Source organism: Oncorhynchus tshawytscha, linkage group LG09, assembly GCF_018296145.1.
Source record: "Oncorhynchus tshawytscha isolate Ot180627B linkage group LG09, Otsh_v2.0, whole genome shotgun sequence".
NCBI lineage: Eukaryota > Metazoa > Chordata > Actinopteri > Salmoniformes > Salmonidae > Oncorhynchus > Oncorhynchus tshawytscha.
The window spans coordinates 78239374-78251873 of NC_056437.1; positions in this window are offsets into that span (position 1 = coordinate 78239374).

Genomic DNA, 12500 nt, shown 5'->3' on the forward strand with positions numbered 1-12500 from the left:
TTAACACTAAAGCATTAGTCAACTTGTAGAGCTAACAAACTTAGCTAATCATAAACGTTGTGCTACTCCACAAACACTACTCTAATTGATTGGCCAACATTGAGCCAGTGTACAATAAACGCTAATACATATTGATACAATTTACAAAAGCTTTTCTCTCTACATCATTATACAACTCCAATTACAAAGGTGCCACGATAATTTTCGCTAAACAAGGTAAGAAAGTGTCTAGTAATTGCATATAAAAGTAAAGACAATCATCAGTGAAAAATACAGTCAAATCAAGACAAAGTCAAAAAATAAATGTAAATGAAGCAACAAAAGACTAATATTGAAACTTCAGTTTGATAAATCACCCTTCAGCCATATTATTGGTCCTGTGTGGTTCAGTTGGAAATAGTGTGGTGCTAGGTTTGTTTCCCTCAGGGATTACATATACTGAAGTGTATGCAATCACTGTTGCGTACATCACTTTGGATAAAAGTGTCTGCTAAATGGCATTTTATTATTAATATTAAAATATGTAACATTAGCAATATTGGTGTGATTTCTATGACGCTCATGTTGTAAGTCATAGGACGATAATTGTTCATGGACAACATCCCCCTCTGTATGTTTTCAACATAATCCTTATAACGGCCTTTGTTTGTGGTTGCACTACTAGTTTCATATTTTAGATTTTCTTTTTACATTTCATGAAGACTTTCAAAAGCTCTCAGTGGCAATTTCATCATTTTTGTGTTCACATACAAAACACAAGGACATTAGTTGAAATCACTGATTGTGGGTCCAAAGCAGCAATATGTTGACGTTTAATGGCCTTGCCTCATTGGAAAACTGTGTACTTCTTCTCAGTCCAAGTAAACAAAAAACCTTAAATACATTTTGCTCAAAATAGAGCTCATTTCAATCCACAAAAACGTTGTAGTAGGTAGATAACCTAAAAACTGGCGGATTACCTCATTGTTAACAGATATAATAGTTGGTACTTGATGCAAAGCAGAACATTTCCGCTCTATAAAAAGGCCCCATTAGAGAATATGTGAAAGATGCAAGCAATGGCAGATAGGCCTAATTGCATGCCTTTCTCTGTCATCACAATGTGTGTGTGGGATATTTCAGAAGGGAGTGGTTAATAGAGAGATGGATTAATAGAGAGGTGTGTGTGTGTGTGTGTGTGTGTGTGTGTGTGTGTGTGTGTGTGTGTGTGTGTGTGTGTGTGTGTGTGTGTGTGCTTTGTGTGTGTGTGTGTGCTTGTGTGTTTGTGTGTGTGCTTGTGTGTGTGTGTGTGTGTGTGTGTGTGTGTGTGTGTGTGTGTGCTTGTGTGTGTGTGTGTGCTTGTGTGTGTGTGTGTGTGTGTGTGTGTGTGTGTGTGTGTGTGTGTGTGTGTGTGTGTGTGTGTGTGTGTGTGTGTGTGTGTGTGTGTGTGTGTGTGCTTGTGTGTGTGTGTGTGCTTGTGTGTTTGTGTGTGTGTGTGTGTGTGTGCGTGTGTGTGTGTGTGTGTGATTGCTTTGCTTAAATAAACCCATACTGATTCATCACATTGTTTGCTGTAGATCAGGGGAAAATGTTATGTTTTCATAACTTCAATATTGTAAAAACTATCTTAATATGGACATTTGGAGACAGAGAATAAAAAGCTGGACTTAGAATTGTCACTCACATTAATTGTGAGTGAATTAACTAGCATTATGGTTCATAACACGATACTACAGAAATTGTTACAAAACGTTCAATTGTATTGAAAAATATTTAAAATATATACATTTGTTAATTTCTCTTGAGTTACAAAATTTAATAAAAAAGAGTTAACACTTATTTTAAAGAAGCCTTTATGAAAGGTTTGTAAAAGGGTCTGTAAATAGTTAATACGGGTTAATAATACTTTATAGACTGTTATAATACTTTATAGATTTGACAATTTAGTTCATTCACACACAATGGTACACTCTGCCCCCCTAAAGTCAATATTAAGATAGTTTTTACAATATTGAGGTTATGAAAACATATTTTCCTCTGATCTACAATCTGGGCTCATTTAGGCAAAGCAATCATACACGCAAGCAAGCACGCACACACACACACACACACACACACATATACACACACACACAAACCTCTCTATTAATCCATCTCTCTATTAACCACCCCCTTCTTAACTATTTTTAACATCTCACATTCCCAAGATAATTTGGAGTACCAGGCGTGTTACATTGTACCGTGGAGTTTGGGTTACCAGCTGGGAAGGTTCTTATGTAAAAACACCCGCCTGGATTGACACGGTGCTAGGCACCGATCCAGTTAGAGATCCAGTATGTAGATACTGTAGATATTTAGAGGTGTGGTGTGGAGCTAAATTTGGCACCTATTGTTTTGTTATGCCAGGTCAGGTCATCACTCTACTGTGCTGATAGAAGCCTCATGCAGTCCTTCCTCTTCCTCTGAAGAGGCAATTCGTTCACAACTAAATCAATGACCTGCTCGCCAGCCAAAAGCAACATTCTTCCCCAGTAAGGTAATCAATGTTTCTTTTTTGTTTTCTTTTGTTTTTTTATTTTTCATCTCTCTACACAATCAGAAATTGCTCCATCCATGATTTTCCCTCTCAAACAGAACCCCATGTTCGAATGTGGAGCTTGATGTCCCGATAGGCTTAGAGCCTTTTCATGTACCTGACGGACTCACATACGGTTGGTTGAATTTGGTGGAGGCTTTCGGCACCTGTTCCTCTTCTTGCCAGTGGAGGCCAGCAAAGGGTCACCACTTCTCTCCTCCTGTTCTGATACAGTGATGACAATTTTCCTCTTACCCTCCTACCACTGACTGTAGTCAAAACTTAAACAAGACTTCAATGGTAAATGTACTGCACCACCAAACAATCAGTGGTTTGAACCTGTCTAATAGATGCATATACACAGACACTACTGTATGTGTAGAGGGAAAACACCAAGCATTCAGAAAGTACAGCCCTGTAGATAATTCCCTATTCTCAGTGTTGATCCAAAAATAAACCCAAATGCTGTCCTGACATTTGCACAATAATTTTTATCAGTGCCAATGGAGACTGGGTGGTACCTAGAAAGGGTGTCACAATTACCACAACCTCACTTGTGTGTTGACCCTCACTTGTGTGTGTTGGCATCTCGCCCTTCAATGAGATAGACGCCCACATCCTGCCCCCCTCCAGGACCCTCTTCCACTGAAGCTAATGGTCCCCGTTGTCTGTACCGTCAACCTCCACATGCTGGTCACCATGGCAACAGGTTAGTGGCATGCGATAGCCTACTGTCATAGGGGAATTCCTCCATTTAACGGTTCACTTGCCAGAGCCTCACATCAACACCGGGGGGCTCGCCTTAGCCCCAGTCCATAGCAACTGGTTGCTATGCTACCCCGTTTCCATGCAGAGAGTGCCATGTTTTTTTAACAGTTGGTGATGATCACCTCTCCCACACACACACTGACCACACACACCGTCACTATTGCATACCATTCAGAGAGAAGACACCTTGTCCCTCTTTATCCTTGTGTCACAGTAGCAAGACAACAACTAAAGTTCCACTGATCAAGTTGAGAAGACACAAAGTGACTGTGAGAGACTTATGGACCAGCGTGCAGTATGACCTGACCTGACACTCTTCAAAGGAAACCATTTTTGCATGCCTTATTGGATGATTTGGGGAGAAATCTAGCCTCCTCTCCATTCACACTGTGAAATGACACAAGGTTGTCATGATGAAAACCGTAGTAAATAAATAAATCATATAGTCAATAACTGCATTCACAATGACCTTCACAACAGCAAAGTCATATGCATACACAGGCTACATAGTGCATACCATACCAATGAAGATTAATTAAAGGACAAGATTTTAAAAAAATTAAAAGACAGTTATACCCATTTCAATCACAACTTTTGATGTCACTGATGGCTGGCCCAAATTCTTCCAAAACAGATATACCAGAGTGGGATAAAATGATTAGCAGGATCAATTGGCATGTGCTCCGTCTCTGATGGTGCACATGGACCAATAGGAAGGATGCTGCCTGGAGCCCAAAATAAGCCTTCTATCTCCAGCACCCACAAAGGGGGGCTCCACCAATGTCATCTCAACCACCCCGGAGGTTAGTTCTTCCAAGGAAGAAAGAGAATGTCAACAGGATAAGCAACACCCGAAACTCCCCAAAATATTCAACCTTTCTTCTGCTCTCTTGTGGCTAATGCTGCAACATGTTGTATAACCCACTCAGTTCAACGTGAAGGGTAATGTTGTCATGAAGAGTTAACCTGATTGAATATTCCTGATTAAGGGCACACAGCCTCAATACAGTGAGCAAAGGTCATCATAAACATTTACTAACTAGCTCCTAGATGCTAGGAGACCTCTTGTTCCTCTACTCATCTGATAGACATGCCTTAAATCCCCTAACTAGATATTGGCCTAAGATCAATAGTTTATGGGAATGTCTATGTCATTGTTTTAAGATTTATCTTCATAGCCCTCAAATCTGACATAGAAACATGACAGATGATGTTAGACACATGACAAATCATTGACAAATAATGAATCCAACTGTGCTTGAGTGAGTCTTAAGGTTTGTTTATATTTTGAGCCTGTTACTAAGGCTACCGTACTGTTTAATCATGGACTCAGGAGAGGTTCAACAGGGGACAGGAAGTAAACAGCAGCAACTTGCTTTGCCATGTTGCTTTGTTGAATCCATCCAGGGAGGGCTGGCAGGGTTTCCCCTCCAGGGGCCAGGGCAAAATAAATGAACTGGGCGGTCTAGATTAATAGATAGTCAGACACCCAGGGAGATCTGTCTCGGAAGGGATGAAACGTGCAGCCTTGCGGAAAGTAAATCCAATTTAGATTATTGCAGCAGTCCCCGATACCCACCTGTGGGACCTAATGGCGCTAAAAATGGAAATGCTGAAAAAATAATAGACCTTAATAACGTGTGTGTAATGGGACTGGGGGTCTGGAGCATGTGCAATCTATCCTGTGATCAAAGGAACCAACAAACGTAAACAACTTAATCATTTTGTGTGTTGCAGATGTGTCTCAGAGGAATGAAGAGGCCTACTGTGTGTGTGTGTGTGTGTGTGTGTGTGTGTGTGTGTGTGTGTGTGTGTGTGTGTGTGTGTTGTGTTGTGTGTGTGTATGTGTGAGGAGACTTACACGTAATTCAATTTGGCCTCAGGTTGTATTGATGTGGGAGGATGGGTCGAAGATTCCTTAAACAGCCCATTCAATTTTTCATCAGAGTTTGCCTTTTCATCCCAGGCAGGTAGGAAGTGACGTTTTGTTAGGGCTCCCTTAACTAGATATATGGGGCTCGTGACCTTCTCAGGTATTACTTTTATTAAGAGAAGCAACTTAAACCAGTAAGTCAATGTCAACCAACTGACGTTGATGGAACGGCTGCCTACTGCATGCTGGCAGCCATTGTCTGTTGAGCGGAGTTGGACTCCAGTATCAATTTCAAATCAAGATAGGTTGAATTGTGGACCTTATACAGTAAAATGGAGAACAATCTATTGAAATCTACAGGGAAATACACAATGTTTAACATATCCAACAAATAATATTTAAGTAAGCACGGTTCATTCTCTGTTCTCTCTATTTAAGTCACTACCATGTTATGGGTGTTTCCATTTTTTATTGTAATTATCTGCCTGCCTGGCTCCATTGTCATATTAATGCGTTCTTCTTTTCTATAACCTCTCTCTGTACTTGGCTATACTCCAGGTTATAGAGCAGAGCTGCAAATGATGCATTGACATTGTAATAAATAGAATTTGACACATTCAATACAATGTTTTGGGTGAATAGAAATGTTAAGATATATTAGTGTAAGCAGCTAACAAACAGCACAGCTTGGTTATCATAAACACAAATTGAAGGTGCTAAGAGCTGGTTTGGGACTTTCACAAAGAGGAACTGGTCATCAGTCTTAAGCAAGAAATGGTTTGGAAACACTGCGGTAAAGCATTAAAATCCCATCCATTCTCTCAGGCCAGTTCAAAGCCTCAGCCAACAAACCCGACTTATCAATCACCGCTGTTTAATTCAATTAAGCATTGGCACTGAACAACTGGGAATCTAATCTATTTTGCGTTAGGCTTTTTCCTTACTTTGTCCATTACTTTGGCCTGGCACAGTCTTTTGACTCAACACATTGCATTTCAAAAGGAATGTGTCTTTCTTTGTTAGTCATGTAAATTACAGATGGAAGGATGTGTGTGGATACTTTGACCAGACATGTTGTCACATGATTCACTTGATTTACATACAGAGTAAGTATGTAGGCCACGTTATTGTTGACGGTTAATTTGTGTGCTGAAGAACTGGTTCAGTGGGTTTGCAAAAATGGCTTCAGTAAGCTTTAGTGTCTATTTTTTGGGACAGCATGGCATGTGTGTGGTCCTTGGAGGACTTACAAAAATAGAATAAATACATTCTAGAACATAACTATCTTTTGTTTGAGTCCACTGAGAGGGAATAGGCCATTGTTAGGTAATTAATGTCCAACCCCAGATATATTTCGTACACTGTGTACCCATGAACGATTGGCATCTCCCAAACATAGTCAAGAGACCAAGGGAAATGGCATTCCTATCTCTGGTTTGTGATGAGGGAATCATACATTTGCATTATGATGAGAAGATAACACAGAAATGCATCCCAGCCTCGTCTGCATGTCTCTCTTCACCTTACCTCCAGGTGCAGGCCTTCAGAAACCGTTGTTGTTTGATCAACCCCTAGGACTGATCCAGATGTTTACATTCTTTCCAAAATTAAAATCATTTGATTTATGTATTTTAGATCTGTTGGCTACACTTGGCAGCAGGGCAAGGATCATTTCTCTACCCTCTGTCAGAAGGTGAGTTTAGCTGGTGCATGAAGTCAGGCGCAGGAGAGCAAAATGAGTGATCAATGTACTTTACTCAAACAATAAAGGCACAAGGTAAACAAATACTCTTAAATATTACACACGGGTGAACACAGCACCCGTCGAAAAAACAGCCATAATGAACCGAACTGAACATAGATATGATCATGCACAACAAACATGGGGGAAACAGAGGGTTAAATACATGATCATGTAATTGGATAACGAAAACCAGGTGTGTAGAAAATAAAGACAAAACCAATGGAAAATGAAAGATGGATCAGCGATGGCTAGAAGACCGGTGACGTCGACCGCTGAACGCCGCCCGTACAAGGAGAGGGACCGACCTCGGCGGAACTCGTGACAGTACCCCCCCCCCCTTGCCGACACCGGCCTCTGGGGCGACCCGGAGGGCGAGGCGCAGGGCGATCCGGATGGAGACGGTGGAACTCCCTGCAGCATCGATGGGTCCAACACGTCCTCCACCGGAACCCAGCATCTCTCCTCCGGACCGTACCCCTCCCACTCCACGAGCTACTGAAGGCCCCTCGCCCAAAGCCTCGAATCCAGTATAGATCGAACTGCATACGCCGGGGCCCCCTCGATGTCCAGAGGGGTGGAGGAACCTTCCGCACTTCAGACTCCTGGAGTGGACCAGCCACCACCGGCCTGAGGAGAGACACATGGAACGAGGGGTTAATTCGATAATTGGGGGGAAGCTGTAACCTGTAACATACCTCGTTCAGTCTCCTCAGGACTTTGAATGGCACCACAAACCGCGGGCCCAGCTTCCGGTAGGGCAGGCAGAGGGGCAGGTTTTGGGTCGAGCGCCAGACCCGGTCCCCCGGTGCGAACACCAGGGCCTCACTGCGGTGGCGATCTGCGATCTGCACAGGTTTTCTGGCGCCTCACAGCCCGCTGATGGTCTCAGGTCTCCTCAGCACGCCTAAACAAGTCATCCACCGCAGGAGCTTCGATCTGGTTCTGATGCTAAGGCGCCAGGACCAGCTGGTACCCCAGTACGCACTGGAAGGGAGAGAGGTTAGTGGAGGAGTGGAGGAGTGAGTTCTGGGTCATCTCTGCCCAGGGCTCGAATGCCGCCCACTTCCCCGGCCGGTCCTGGCAATAGGACCGCAGAAACCTACCCACATCCTGGTTCACTCTCTCCACCTGCCCGTTACTCTCAGGGTGAAAACCCGAGGTAAGGCTGACCAAGACCCCCAGACGTTCCATGAACGCCCTCCAGACCCTTGACGTGAACTGGGGACCTCGATCAGATACTATGTCCTCAGGCACCCTGTAGTGCCGGAAGACGTGTGTAAACAGGGCCTCCGCAGTCTGTAGGGCCGTAGGAAGACCGGGCAAAGGGAGGAGACGTCAGGACTTAGAGAAACAGGATAGGATGAAAATAAAACGGGTAAAAAAATATGGCCCACCTTGCCTGGAGGATTCAGTCTCCTCGCCGCCCGGATGTACCACAGATTGCGGTGGTCAGTCCAGATGAGAAAAGGGTGTTTAGCCCCCTCAAGCCAATGTCTCCACGCCTTCAAAGCCTTGACGACAGACAAGAACTCCTGGTCCCCCACGTCATGGTTTCGCTCCACCGAGCTGAGGTTCTTCGAAAAGAAGGCACAGGGGCGGAGCTTTGGTGGCTTGCCCGAGCGCCGAGAGAGCGTGGCTCCTATCCCAGCCTCGGACGCGTCCACCTCCACTATGAACGCCAAAGAGGGATCCAGATGAGCCAGCATGGGAGCTGAGGTAAACAGAGCCCTCAGCTGACCAAAAGACCTGTCCGCCTCAGCTGACCACTGCAAACGGACTGGTCCTCCCTTCAGCAGTGAGGAACCGCTACCTGACCAAAGCCCTGGATAAACCTCCGGTAGTAGTTGGCAAACCCTAGAAACTGCTGCACTTTATTTACCGTGGTGGGAGTCGGCCAATTACGCATGGCTGTAATGCGGTTATTCTCCATCTCCACCCCTGAAGTGGAAATGCGGTACCCTAGGAAGGAGACGGACTGTTGGGAAAACAGGCATTTCTCAGCCTTGACGTACAGGTCATGCTCCAACAGTCGACCAAGCACGCTGCGCACCAGGGACACATGCTCGGCGCGTGTAGCGGAGTATATCAGAATGTCGTCGATCTACACCACTACACCCTGCCCGTGCAGGTTCCGGAAAATCTCGTCTACAAAGGCCTGGACGACTGATGGAGCATTTATCAACCCGTACGGCATGATGAGGTACTCATAGTGCCCTGAGGTGGTACAAAATGCGGTCTTCCACTCGTCCCCCTCCCGGATATGAGATCCTGAGATCCAATTTTGTGAAGAAGCGCGCCCCATGCATTGACTCAATCGCACTGGCTATGAGAGGTAGGGGGTAACTGTACCTCACCATGATCTGGCTGATGCCTCGATAGTCAATACACGGGCGCAGACCTCCATCCTTCTTCTTCACAAAAAATAAACTTGAGGAGGCAGGTGAAGTGGAGGGCCAAATGTACCCCTGCTCCAGGGATTTGGAGACATATGTTTCCATAGCCGCCATCTCCTCTTGTGACAGGGGATACACGTGGCTCCTAGGAAGTGCTGCGTCAACCAGGAGATTTATCGCACAATCCCCCCGTCGATGGGGTGGTAATTGAGTCGAGAGCCAATTCAGCATTTTCAGAGGCGATACGCACGGTGGAAACCTGGTCTGGACTTTCCACTGTAGTCGCACCGTCACAAACCCCTAAACACCTCCCGAGCACTCTCGTGACCACCCCACGAGGGCACTCTGTTGCCACAAAATAGTGGGGTCATGACAGGCCAACCAGGGTATACCCAGCACCACGGGTATAAATAGCCCCGACCCCAATGGTCGACTATCTAGGACGTGAACTGGGAAGGGCATATCCACTGGAACAATAGGGATCCCTAAACTATGGGCAAATGATCTGTCAATAAAGTTCCCAGCTGCACTTGAATCTACGAGCGCCTTATGCTGGGAATGCGGGGAAAACTCAGGAAAATGAATATACACAAACATGTGTTTGAGGGCTCTGGGTGAGCCTGGTGTCGACTCACCTGGGGTGACACAAGAGTGCCCTGCCTGCTGCCTCGATTCCCAGAGGAACCTCTCCAGCACCGACCGGCAGTGTGCCCTCTGCGGCCACAGATGGTGCATGGACCGGCCCCTCCCCCGATCGCCCTACGTGCAGCACCTCCCAGCTCCATGGGCGTAGGAGCTGTGGTGCTGGGGGATGGAATCGACAGACCCCGATCTGGACGTCCGCGGGTAGCCAGCAGGTTATCCAAACGGATGGACAGGTCCACCAGCTGGTCAAAGGTGAGAGTGGTGTCCCTGCAGGCCAACTCCCGACAGACATCTTCGCTCAAACTACAACGGTAGTGATCGATCAGGGCCCTGTCGTTACATCCCGCGCTGGCGGCCAGGGTCTGAAAGTCCAGAGAGAACTCCTGTGCGCTCCTCGTCCCCTGTCTAAGTTGGACAAGCCGTTCTTTGAATTAGTCCAACACCGCTTCTCCTTCCTCTCATACGGCATTGGCCCACTCCAGGGCTTTCTCTGAGAGACAGGAGACGAGGGCGGACACGATCCTTTGGCCCGAAGGAGCCGGGTGGATGGTTGCTAGGTAGAGCTCCAGCTGGAATAAGAACCCCTGACATCCCGCAGCCGTCCCATCATACCCCTTCCGAAGATCGAGCTGAATCCCACTGGGACAGGGTGAAGGAGGTGTGAGTAGTGGTGTCCTTGGTGGTGATAGTGGAGGCACTGGAGGAACTCCTCTTCTCTCCCAGCGGTCCAGATTCTGCAGGACGCGATCCATGGCGATGTCGAGATGTTGTAACATGGCCGCATGCTACTGGACGCGCTCTTCGACCCCTAATCCGGGGTTGTCTGCTCCTGCTGACTCCATATGGTTTGGTACGTGATTCTGTCAGAAGCTGAGTGTAGCTGGTGCATGAAGTCAGGAGCAGGAGAGCAAAATGAGTGAGCAATGTACTTTACTCATACAATAAAGGCACAAGGTAAACAAATACACTTGACCAAAAACCAACGGTAAATATTACGCAAGGGTGAACACAGCACCCGTCAAAAACCAACCATAATGAACCGAACTGAACATAGAAATAATCACGCACAACAAACATGGTGGAAACAGAGGGTTAAATACATGAACATGTAATTGGATAATGAAAACCAGGTGTATAGAAAATAAAGACAAAACCAATGGAAAATGAAAGATGGATCAGCGATGGCTAGAAGACCGGTGACGTCGACCTCCGAACGTCACCCGTACAAGGAGAGGGACCGACCTCGGCGGAAGTCGTGACACCCTCATTATATTATCACATTCATTCTGGTAATATACAATAAGTAAGAGGTAGTTGAATCAAAAGTTAGCTTTCCTAGACAAAACAAAACTCTGAGACTGCAGCAGTGTGTGTGTGTCAGACAAAGCCAGCATGACCCATTCCGAGATTGGAGACACTGGCTACGTAACCCACAAGACCTCCCTCCACTTGTGTAAATAACCTCAATAGCATTTACATAGCAGGTCCTATGTACCTACAATGTTGTTACTACAGAGTTATTCCATAAATAATGTACATTTGATTGAAATGACCTTGCATTTTACAGTATGCTACTTTGACAATGCTGCATTCATAACCAAGTGGGAAGGTGGAAGTTACCAGTTGTGAAGTTGTAAATACTAGTTGGATGCGTGCACATGCTTTGAACTCATTGAGATACGCCGATTGACTAATGGCCAACAATCTATGTCAAGCATAAACTAAAAGCACAACTATCATGCTTGTAAACAAATTATAGTGTTCAAAAACCATATTAATAGATTGTTTTTAATAAATAATATTTTGTTGTTGCATTTAACTGCTGAAAATGCTGTTATCGAGGTATCCTAATTTTCTTAGTAGGCGACGTGAGAGGTCAGCATGTGGGAGAAGTCGTAGCTCAGGGATGATAGAGTTGGAGGGGCGGTCAAGTGGGATTTTTCCCAGTCAGTATGTGGTAAATACCAATAGTGTGCAACTGCAGCCAGCAATATGGGACGTTCCTGCATGTGGGAAGGACGCTGTCTACCACTGCGAAGGACGCTGTCTACCACTGGTGAACGGCTAGCTAGCTACCATTGTCGCCCCTGCCCCTTCTTCTGTGGGGTTTATCGGCAGCTGATATCCAACGTTATTTATGCATTAACGCCACCTACTGCCTTCCACCTGTCCTAACATTTGCTGGAAAACATCACCCACGCCTACTGGAGTCCTCCTTCCTAGCTAGCGGGTAAACAGTGTCCTTCGCTCCCGCCTGCCGAACAGAACACCATGTGCTAGCTTACTATTTATTTAGCACACAGTGTCACTCCTGCCTGCTGTGTACCGGAGAAAACTGTGCGTGACAGGCGGGGGCGAAGGACACTGTCTACTGGTCGTCCCAGACTCCCGCTAGCCTCTCCGCCTCCTGCTAGGGTGACGGTATGTGCTAGCTTGCTAGTTAGCGACACTGTGTGCTAGCTTGTTAGTTAGTTAGCTAGCGCACAGAGTTGCCCCTGCCTCCCGCCAGCTGTGTACTGGAGA